This window comes from Sceloporus undulatus, chromosome 1 (genome assembly GCF_019175285.1).
Source record: "Sceloporus undulatus isolate JIND9_A2432 ecotype Alabama chromosome 1, SceUnd_v1.1, whole genome shotgun sequence".
NCBI lineage: Eukaryota > Metazoa > Chordata > Lepidosauria > Squamata > Phrynosomatidae > Sceloporus > Sceloporus undulatus.
The window spans coordinates 264,713,464-264,725,502 of NC_056522.1; the positions used below are offsets into that span (position 1 = coordinate 264,713,464).

A 12,039-nucleotide genomic window follows, 5' to 3' on the forward strand; every position below is an offset into this window, starting at 1 on the left:
AGTACAGGATCCGATTGTAAGACCTTTCTCTGTTCAGCTGTTGCTATTTAATATGCTTACAGTAAATTCACTTTTCTAGCCAAAAGGTTTTACCTTAGCAAAAAAAGTCTAAGGCTGTTACGACGGCCAAAATAAGGCTGCTTCGGTCTCTTTGGAGAGTGCTGTTTAATGATGCATGCCATCCTGAAGAATCCGGAAGCTGCACCAAGTTGCACTCCAGCACTTAGGAATGGAGTGTGGCTTTGGTGGCAACCTCCAGACTCTTAGGACCCAGGCATCATTTAATAGCATACCTCCAAGAGACCCAAAGCAGCTTTATTTTGGCAGTCGTCTATAACAGTTTCCTTATATCTAGATTAACTAATAATTTAACAAAAACTATACATTTTCTTTTTTTTTAACTTCCACTATTTCTTCAAAATTTGAGTCTCGATTTTATTACTAAAAGTACTTTCTATTAATTTCATGATCAATTGTCACTAAATGTTTATATGTTATATCTTATCTTCATATCTTGTCAACTGATGTCACTGTACAGTATGTCATATTTACGATAAAGACCAATAACATCTTTATAGTTGCTATCTTAACTTTAACACACTTGCAGCATTGACTTTTGAGGATTTGATCCTTCATGGATTTTATGAATATGTTCACCTCTAGGAATATCTAGGTCCTCCAGCGCAACTCTATGGTCAACTTTAACCCAAATTTTAACCATTTGAGAACTGCAACGCTTCATCAAGGCAGGATGGGAGCAGAACGTTCCCTTTCATTGATAGTAAGACCTGGGAAAATATATTTGCCCATTTAAAACTATGGTCCCATTGCCGGTTAAAGAGATCCTATCAAGTTGGGCCATCAATGGTACTACTCACCCCAGTCAAACTGGATCACTAAACAAAGTATACCCTTAATCCCCACTCTGCCCCATGTCTCCATTTTTATGAATGGAAATGAAGCCCTGCACGCAGCATAAGAACCTGTTAGTTTGCTTCTGGCTGTTGCCAGGATTGAGAGAATATAGCCAAGACCTGGGAAACTGGGAAGCTGAATATTGCAGGATGGTGGACTTTTGGTCGTTGGAGGAAATGGCAGGAATAAGCACAGAGCGAGGGGCTTCCGCTCTTGGATTTGGCCTTTCATAATATCTGGCACCCATTTATTGAATGGCATTCCAGCAAGGTTTAGTCTCTAGGCATGCCCCCAATGTTAGCTAAATGTTTATGGAAAGATGTCTTTCAGGATCCCAGAATACATATTTTATCTATAACTTTCAGGGCCTCACCTGGGTTATTGCCGTGATTTATTATTGATTTGATTGTATTGTTTTTCTTGTCATGTTTTGTTTTAAAATGTATTAATAAAATTTTAGTTAAAAAACATTTTAACCAAAAGTTGCCTGAAGGACCTAAAATTTGTTAGAGAGAATGCTCTCTAGTCATTTGTAAGTCCTCCAGTGCAATTCTATGGTCAATGTCTGGCAGATGTTGACCCTGGCCCTGGAGGATCTTGAGATTCCTAGAGAGGTGTTCCCCCTCAGGTAAAACATAGTGGCTTTTGTTATTTGTGGGTTTTCCACATTCCAGGGGGTCATGTGCCCCTAACCTCCCAAATGTGGAGGTGACGAGTACAGAGAAAGAGATTCCAGCATCAAGGGTGAGGAGTAACTTCCTGACCATAGGAGCTGTTTCAACAGTGAATATGCTTCCTTGGGATGCATGGTGTAGCAATAGCAAGTACATTTCTACTGTACTGCTTGTCAGTGCCACTTAAGCCAGGGGTAGGCAAACCTTTTTGAGCCGGGGGCCAGGTTGCTGTCCTTCAGACAACTGGGGGCCGCAAGCCAAAAAATAAACAATTAAATAATTTTTAAAAAATTTAAATAAAATAATAAACGGGACAAATGTAGGACACTTTTTTTACAAAAGTGGAGGACACACAAAAATTTTGCTGATTTTTTTTTAAAAAATGTTAATATAAATGTATGTTTCTGAGGCGTCTATAGACATTGCCCCCCTTGCCCCTGCGCACGAGAGGCCAAAGGCCCTCGGTCGGCAAATCGGCGGCAGGAACCGGGCTGGGGCCGGTCCCAAGGCCTCGTCGGGCCGCTTCCGGCCCGCGGGCCGCAGGTTTGCCTACCCCTGACTTAAGCCTTCCCTAAGCAGTTTACAATGTGTCAGCATTGTGTAAGTTTAAAAGGTGTGTAGTGCAATGATTCCAAACTTTTGGTTCCTCTAGGTGTTTTGGATGTCAGCTTTCAGAATCCTGGACTGTTGCCAAGCTAGCTGGGGTGTCTGGGAGTTGGAAGTCCAAAACACCTGGAGCACCAAAGTTTGTGAATCACTGGTGTGTAGTGGTTGGAATGTTGGCGGCCAGAGCTCGGCTATGGAAACCCCCCTGGTGGGTGACCTAAGGCTTGCCACACACTCTCAGCACTCCGAGGAACACAATGACAAGCCTCTCTGATGACATCTGGCCGTGAGATTATTGCCCGGAGTTGACTTGAAGGCCACATAACAGAACACATTCCTTTGATTTTTTGTGGGTTTTTTCGAGCTATGTGGCCATATTCTAGAAGAGTTTATTCCTGACGTTCTCTGCATCGGTGGCTGGCATCTTCACAGACAGCCACGATGCAGTTGAAACATCAGAAATAAACTCTTCTAAAACATGGCCCCACATGCCCAAAAAACACCCAAAAAAATATGGATGCTGACATGAAAGCCTCCGACTTCACCTTCCTTTAATTCAGTGGGATTTCCTCCTAGAGAGGTGAATCCAACAACAGATATAAGAACTGTTTTCTCCATATGTTGTGGATTAACTCCTTGCCATCCCTTCCCATGGGTGTTCTGTAATGACTGGGGCTTCTGGGAGCTGAAGTCCAAGACATCTGGCGGGCCAGAGGTTTCCTTCTTAGACACTCACTCACTTTGGGAAAAGACCCATGGAAACTTGTGCGGGGAAAACTTTTCAGTAAACACAGATAGGATTGGGCTGAGTATGTCAGTTCAATTCACTTTGCATATAAAGAGACTGGTCCAAAACACGCTGCAGACATAATTCAGTTTGAGACTGCTTTAAGTGCCTGGCTCAGTGCTAGGGATTCTGGGAATGGTTGTTATTGTGGCACCAGAGCTCCTCTCTCAGAAAACTATGTTCCCACGACTCCCTAGCATTGGCCAGGGCAGTTTAAAGCGGTCTCACACTGGATTTTTCTGCAGTGTGTTCTGGACCCCAGTCTCAAAGATGCTACAAGCATTCCTTTGCATGGAGTTCTGACTGTTTCTCTAGCTAATGCTGATGTGAGAACAACATCCTTGTTTTGAGTGTTTTAAGCCATGCCTTCTGTTGAAACTCTATGCTCATGATATCAAAAGCAACCCACTCTCCAAAGAAGTTCAAACTGGCTGATATTCTGCACCTTTGAATTCTCTGTCAGAGAAATGAGATTGTAACCACTATTTTGCTGGATCCTTAGATCAGATAAAAGGGCCCGCCGGACCCTCCCGACACGCCCCCTCGCTCCGCTCCGGACGGCTGTTGCTTGCCGCCGTCGTCGTCGTACGCACCCTTTTGCCGGCGGTTTCCTCCCGGTGGTTTCGGAGGTGCGCTTCTGCGCACGCCCCGGGGGGAGCCGCCCTTGGACTTGGGGAGGACGGAAAAACATCCCCCTCTGGTGACCGGGACAGTCTGGCATTGGCGTTTGGCGGCCAGTTGGGGGAGCGCAGGCCTTTAGGACCATTGGGGGGGGAAGTCTGGGAGGAGCCCCGCCCAGTGAGAGAGGCGGGGATAAAAGCCGCGGCCCGCGACCCTCCCGGAACACGCCCCCTCTGACCTCCGCTCCGGCGCTGTTGCTGCCGCGTCGTGTCGGACTGCACCCCTTTTGCCTGGCGGTTCTTCCCGGTTGGTTTGGAGGTGCGCTTTGCGCACCGCCCCGGGGGGAGCCGCCTTGGTTGGGGAACATCCCCTCTGTGACCGGGACAGTTGGCCTTGCGTTTTGCGGGCCAGTTGGGGAGCGCGGCCCTTTAAGGGACCATCTGGGGCGGACGTCTGGGAGAGGCCCCGCCAGTGAGAGAGGCGGGGAATAAAAGCCGGCCCCGCCGTGACCCTCCGACCGCCCCCTCTGCCTCCGCTCCGGACGCTGTTGCTGCCGCCGTCGTCGTCGGACTTCACCACTTTTGCCGGGCGGTTTTCCGGTGGTTTCGGAGGTGCGCTTCTGCGACCGCCCCGGGGGAGCCGCCTGGACTTGGGCGAACTATCCCCCTCTTGTGACCGGGACATTCTGGCTTGGCGTTTGGCGGCCAGTTGGGGAGCGCAGGCCCTTTAAGGACCATTCTGGGGGGAAAAACGGTCTGGAGGGCCCGCCAGTGAGAGCGGCAGGGGATACAAGCCGGCCCGCCGGACCCTCACGACACGCCCCCTCTGCCTCCGCTCCGGACGCTGTTGCTGCCGCCGTTCTTCGTCGGACTGCAACCCTTTTGCGGGCGGTTTCTCCGGTGGTTTTCGGAAAGTCGGCCGGTGTGCGCTCTGCGCACCGCCCCGGGGGAGCCGCCTTGGACTTGGGGAGGAAATCCCTCGTGACGGGGAAGTCGGGCCTTGCGTTTGGCGGCCCGTTGGGGAGCGCAAAGGCCCTTTAAGGACAATCTGGGGGGAAGTCTGGGAGGAGCCCCGCCAAGTGAGAGAGGCAGGGGATAAAAGCCGGCCCGCCGGACCCTCCCGACACGCCCCTCTGCCTCCGCTCCGGACGCTGTTGCTGCCGGTCGTCGTCGGACTTCACCCCTTTTGCCGGGCGGTTTCTCCCGGTGGTTTCGGAGGTGCCGTTCTGCGCACCGCCCCGGGGCAGCCGCCCTTGGACTTGGGGAAACATCCACTCTGTGACGGGGAAGTCTGTGCCTTGGCGTTTGGCGGCAGTTGGGGAGCGCAGGCCCTTTAAGACCATCTGGGGGAGCTGGGAGGAGCCACGCCGTGAGAGAGGCGGGGATTATACTATAAAGCCGGCCCGCCGGGGACCCCCCGACACGCCCCCTTGCCTCGATCCGGACGCTGTTGCTGCCGGTCGTCGTCGGACTGCACCCCTTTGCCGGGCGTTCTCCCGGTTGTTTCGGAGGTGATGCTTTCCTGCGCACCGCCCCGGGGGAGCCGCCCTGGGACTTGGGGAAAAACCTCCCCTCCGTGACCGGGACATTCTGGCTGGCGTTTGGCGGCCAGTTGGGGAGCGCAGGCCCTTATGGGACCATCTGGGGGGAGGGGAAGTTCTGGGAGGAGGCTCCCGCCAGTGAGAGAGAGGCGGGGATTAAAAGCCGGCCCCGGCCGGACCCTCCCGACCCGCCCCCTCTGCCCTCCGCTCCGGACGCTGTCGCTGCCGCCGCGTCGTCGGACTGCACCCCTTTTGCCGGGCGGTTCTCCTCGGGGTTTCGGAGGTGCGCTTCTGCCCGCAACGCCGGGGGAGCCGCCTTGGACTTGGGGAAATATCCCCTCTGTGACCGGGACAAGTCTGCCTTGGCGTTGGCGGCCAGTTGGGATGCGCGGCCCTTTAAGGGACCATCTGGGTGGAAGTCTGGGAGGAGCCCGCCAGGAGCGAGGCTGGGATTAAAAGCGGCCCCGCCGGACACTCCCGACACGCCCCCTCTGCCTCCGATCCGACGCTGTTGCTGCCCCGCCGTCTGTCGTCGGATGCACACCTTTTGCCGGTGGTTTCTCCCGGTGGTTTCGGACCAGGTCCGCTTCTGCGCACCGCCGGGGGGTGAATCCGCCCTTGGGAATTGGTGAAACATCGCCGCTGCGCTCCGCGCAGTGCGCAGGCTTCTGGTTGGGTGTGGGAAGGTGGTTGGGCCCAGGGAGGGCATGAGGCTGCCTAACGTGGCTTGCCCTCTGCTCATCAATTGCCATTAGGGGGGTGGGGGAGATTAGGGATGCGGGGGGAGCGTGGCAATGGATACATCGGGCGAGGGCGGGCTCGATTTGAGGTGGTAGTGTGGGGCAGGGGGCGGTATGGCGGTGGAGACGTGACTGCCGTTTCCAGGGGAAGGCCGGCTAGATGCTTCGTACTATCCGCCTTTCCGTCCCCCTCCCAGCCTGAAGGACCTGAGGGTCTCTCCAACCCGTGCCACAAACCCGTCTGTGCTGCTCCTGTGCAAGCAGGTCGTAATAAAAAGGCCCACATCTCCAGGACCTCCTGGAGGGACCGAAGTGTTGACCTGGCTTGCATTACCGGAGACCCCTGGCTGGGGCCTGAATGGGATGCTGTGTGGGCTCATGCGGCCCTGCCTGCTGGTACTCGGTGGAAGGCCCAGCGAGGTTCAGGTTAGGTGGGCGGGGGGGGGGGGCGGTGTGGCCTTGGTACTAGGAACACTTCGTCCCTCACCAGGAACACATCCGACAGACCTACCATTGAGTGTATGACCTGGACACTAAAGGCTAGGACCGTCTGGGATTCTGCTTGTGTCTCGGCCACCCGTGTTGCCTTAGCGGACTCCCTTAACGAGCTGACACAGTGGTTGATGAAATATGTTGGCGCGCCCAGGGTTATGTCATGGGCGACGTAACATCTCCTCACGGCCAGCTTTACGTTCACCCGGTGCGGCTCGGGAATTCATGGATACCAGGCTGCCAGGGCCCTGTCCCAAGCTGATAAAGGGTCTACGGGCATTTGCGCGTGTAATTCACTTGATTTTGGTCTTCTGTGGATGCGAGGAAAATCCGTGGGTGGAAATAGCTAATATTTACACCTTTGCCATGGACGGATCATTTCCTGGTAGAGGTGAAAATCAAGGCCTCTACCCAGATCCCCCCCGGGGTGGTGGACCAGTTGGAGGTCCACCCTCGAGGCTGATGGAACCTGACGAGTTTCCAAGAAGCCTTATAGGGGCTTGCCGGTTGGCAATGCCGGCGACTTGTTGATGCCTTAACGGTATCTGTAATTACCGGTTCTTGGGGGATCTATACACAGAATCGCTCCAAGGTCCTCTCAGGCCCGCTTCCAATCGTAATCCTGGTATACGGAAAGGCGTCGGGGAGGACTCGGTTCTCGCGTCCTAGAGTGCCGTTGCGGGAAACAGACCTTCGCTTAGACGACAAGACTCTCCTAGACCGGTGTTGATGACTATGAGCGGCACTACGAGCAACAAAGAATCGTTATATGGTGCTCGTATTGCGTCCGCCTGAGTCACGGTCCGGCAGAGTTGTTCAGGGTGGTAGGGAAGCTCAACTCAGCTCCCTCCTGCCTGAACCGAATCCTTGAACCGTCTAAGGCCTGCTGTGGACCCTTTTGAATGACTTTTTTGTGGATAAAACTTCTCGCATAAAGCGAAGGTCTGAACGCTTACGTTAATTGCAGAAACCTAGGGTAGCGTTGTCCAGAGCTCCGTGGACTGTGTTACAATGGATCAGTTTGAGTGGTGAGTACCGATGATGTGGGACACACGATCTCGGAAGTGTTCGGGAAAACGACCTTGCTCTCTTGATCCCTGCCCCTCGTGGTTAGGGCCCAGGGGACCGGATGGTTAAAAGACATTGTACGCCGGATAATTAACACCTCTCTCAGGGAAGGTCGATTTCCATCGGATTTCTTAAATTGGCCATCGTAAAGACCGACCTAAAGAAGCCCTCCCTTGACCCCCTGGTAAATAATTTATCGGCCTGTTTCACTGCTACCATTCTTGGGGCAGGTGATCCGCTGAGAGGGTTGCGATCCAGCTTCAGGCTGGTTTGGATTGAACACGGATTATTGGACCCATTTCAAACTGGCTTCGGGCGGGTCACGGGGTTGAGACGGCCATGGTCGCCTTTGGTCGATGCTCTCGTCTGGGCATCGACCGGGGGAAGCGTTTGTCCCTGTTGGTGCTCTTGGACATCTCAGCGGCTTTCGATACCATAGACCATTGTAATCCTTCTGGGACGCATGGCTGAGGTGGGGATTGGGGGCACTGCGCTTCAGTGGTTCCGTTCCTCCTCTCCGGAGTGTGCTTGTTCCCAGATGGTGCTGCAGATGGGGGACGTGTGCTCCCAGCGGAGCGGGCCCCCTTAAAAACCGGGGTCCCTCGGAGCCATTCTGTTTCCCCCATGCTATTCACCATTTACATGAACGCTGGGAGAGATATCGGAGCATGGCGCGGGGTTATCCGTACGCTGATGACACCCCCAAATTCTTTTCTCTATGTCTTAGTAAAAGGAAGTGAAACTTTGTTACTGCACTTGGCTGAAGATGGCTTTGAACAGTGTGGACAATCTATTCAAAATGCAAGCCAGTGAGCAGCAATACTGTAAAGGTCTGTTGGCTGTGAGAGGTGAGTCCATTGGCTCGCATCAAACCAACTCAGTAGACTTTCATACCGCTTTATGTTGTCCCTAGGAAAAAGTGAAAGGAGGCTCCATAGTGTTTTCTTTGGCTGAAGTTGCACAGCAGAAATAACAGTTTGACACTGCTTTAACTGCCATGGCTCCATGCTATGGAATCCTGGGATTGGTAGTTTGTTGTGGCAGCAGGGCTCTCTGAGAAATCTAAACATAGCAAAACTACAAATCCCATATTTCCATAGTGTGGAGCCATGGCAGTGTCAAAGCCCAATTCTAATCATGTTTACAGAGAAATACATGCCATTGATTACAATGCAACACAATAGTAATTGCACTTACATTGCACTCATCTGAAAGTAGCCTTGGGGCTGCTGAATTATGTAAGATACATCTACAGCATCTTTTTTGTTTGCCTAAGGGAGAGGTGGGGAAGCCTTATTCATAAGAAAACATACTAACCACTACAAGTAGCGCAGTATGGTTGGATGGCACATTGCTTTCCCATTGTTAGTATCTAATAAAAGTATTATTACATTATTGACCCATGGACATTTTTTGCATGTATTTTTATCTGGTTTGGAAAATACCAAAATTAGCAATGGAGAAGGTAAACCTAGAACAAACAAGTGTGGGCAAAAGGTAGACCTGGGTCTGCTAGTAGATTGGCAAGTACAGAATTGACATGTCTCCCATTCCATCCAAATTTCTACTATAAAAATGAATGAAGCTTACAATTCAGTTTTAATTTGTGCAGCCTAAGGATGTAGACAGAATCCTTGGAGTGGTGAAACCCTCCACGTGTCCTAGACCCTTGCCCATCCTGACTAACTAAATGGGCCAGAGGAGGACTAGCTGAGTGAGTAAATGAAATTATGAATGCCTCTTTACAACAGCCATTGCCCCCACGCCATCTTCTGACAAAATCATGGGTCTGCTGCAGTTTATTTAGCCGCAATGCTATTCTGTGCAGAAGAGACAAGACTTTGTGCTACAACTGCTGGGTGTTTCTTCCTGTCACATGAACCCTGGTAAGCTATCTCAAATGCACAATGTGATCTTCTGTCACATTAGATATATTTCTTTATAAAGTATCACTGTGATGATTGTAGTACACCCCCAGCACCATCACTTCAAAGGTAAAGCTGCCTAGTTTGGGTCCTATTTGCCTGATCTTGCACCTAAATATATCTTCAGCCCTGACAGTATAGAAATCTGCGGGTCTCACTATTGCACTGTTTTGGAGGTTGCAAGCTTCACACTGAGGGTTGGGTTTTGTTTTTGTTTTTTCCATTTTCAAATGGAGAACCAGATCTTACACCTCTTCTTTTATTGCCTTTTTGATGAACCTTTGCTGCCAAGCCTGTTTGTGTGTATGCATTTTCAGACTGCATGCTTTTTAGCAGGCTGGTTTGTTTTTGTTGTTGTTTTACTTATAAAGTGACATGTACATTGATGGCACTATAAAAAATAAATGATAATCAGTCATGCAGCTCCATTCTTAGTGCAGCGTAACTGCCTTATATTATTGAGTCCAACCCTTGGTCCCTCCAGCCCAGTGTTGTCAACTCTGATCAGCAGCAGTTCTGCAGTTTCAAACAGGGCTCTTTCACAGCCTCAGCTAGAGTTCCCTTTGTGGTCTTCCATCCAAGTACTAGCCTGGCCTGACCCTGCTTCGCTTCCCAAAATTAGATGAGACTGGCTGTGTTGAAGCAGTATGATGATGAACGTATTGCTTTAAAATATTTTTTTTAATGATTAAAGCAACTCAATTATTTCTGATTGTTTCCCTCTTTCACAAGCATGTAAATGTGTAATCGCACAGGGATGCATGTGACACTCCACATCTGTTCAAGTGAGTGTTGTATGTACTCTAAATAGCTGCACTTACTTTTGAGAGAGGAAGCTGGTCTCTTGGTACAGCTTCCTTTCAGAGAAACAAAAGCACTTTCCAAGCTGGTTTTTTTAAAGACTCTGGTGTGGGTGGATGCTGAAAGTCAAGAGTATCAAGATATTTAGAATGGTCTTTTCAGACATTATACTTCTAAGGGTTACTTGGGTTAGTCATACAGATTGTCCTAAACAAAGCAAGGATGGGAAACATGCTAACCTCCAAACATTCAGGGGTAGCTGTGTTAGCCATTTAACAAATACAAACAAAAATCCATCATTGGCCAACAGAAATGCACAATATACTTGTTGCAAGCTTTTGAAGCTCCATGGGCTTCTTCATCAGGCAAGATGTTACAAACCAAACAGGAAAGGAAAAAACCATTGGAGATGTTAGTCAGATGCCTGCATGTTATTTCAATCCTTAGTAAAGATGTTATGATGGAGAAGATATATTTTGCAGGCAGGCTCCTCCTCCTTCTGGTCATGCAATAGGGGGATTTTCAAAGTCCAGGAAATTTAAAGTCCATTTGCACCTCAACAGGGACCCCTCTTTTGCAATCAAAGAGGCCTGTGACCTCACTGGAATGGAGACATATTGGATTGCAAAAGAGGGGTCCCTGTTGAGATTCAAAGGGACTTTAAATGGACTCTGTTTAAAGACCTCCAATGGAGGAGACTCCACTACAATCCGAGGAAGAGTGTTCCACTGCCTGACAGCCTTTACTGTCAGGAAGTTCCTCCTGATGTTGAGGTGAAATCTCTTTTCCTGCAGCTTGCATCCATTGTTCCGGGTCCTAGTCTCCGGAGCAGCAGAAAATAAGCTAGCTCCCTTCTCAATATGACATCCCTTCAAGTATTTAAACAGGGCTATCATATCACCCCTTAACCTTCTCTTCTCCAGGCTAAACATCCCCAGCTCCCTAAGTCGTTCCTCATAAAGGCATGGTTTCCAGACCCTTCACCATTTTGGTGGCTCTTCTCTGGACGTACTCCAGGTTGCCAGTATCCCTCTTGAATTGTGATGCCCAAAACTGGACACAATTTTCCAGCTGAGGCCTGACCAAAGCAGAACAGAGTGGTACTATTACTTCCCTCAGTCTATACCATTGATGAAGCCTGGAACTGCATTGGCTTTTTAGCCGCCACATCACACTGTTAACTCATGTTCAGCTTTTGGTCTACTAGGACTCCTGTTCACATGTAGTGATGTCAAACAAGATATCACTCATCTTATATCTGTGCATTTATCTGTGATTCCACTTTAATTGCTGTGACTGCATCCTGTGGAATTCTGGGGCTTGTAGTTTCACCAAATAAGTTCCCTGGCTGAGAATTCTGAATACAGCCCTCTTCTCTAAACTACAAGCCCCAGAATTCCACAGGATGTAACCATGGCAATTAAAGTGGACTCAATACACTGTAATTGCCCAGTGTGAAAGGGCTTCTGATCCCATGCTGTGTAGACCTTTCCATCATTTTTAATTATGGCTGGAAATTTATTGGTAGCCTGTTATATCATGGAAAAGTCACATTCTGCCTATATAATGGCATTCTGAACCAGGTATTGTTTAATGCTAAGCTGAGGTAAGAATCTGAATGGTGATAGACACCAATGTTGTCAAATGTTCACACTTGTCTTGGTTGGAAAACCCATCTCTCTTATGGTTTTACTTATGGTCACTTTCCAGAAATAGAGTACACTGGTGCCTCGGGTTACGAAATTAATTCGTTCCGAAATTCCTTTCGTAACCCGAAAATTTCGTAACCCGAAACACTTTTTCCATTGAAAATAACTAATGCGTTCTATGACCTCAGACTGAACCTGCAAGTCAAAACAAAGTTACAATA

General features: G+C 49.7%; 1 protein-coding gene across 1 annotated transcript in view; it reads left to right on the top strand.

The window, feature by feature from the left end:
* Window positions 1–12,039, top strand: part of TSPAN4 (tetraspanin 4) — a 940,765-nt gene that overhangs the window by 238,388 nt on the left and 690,338 nt on the right. The window lies entirely within an intron of this gene.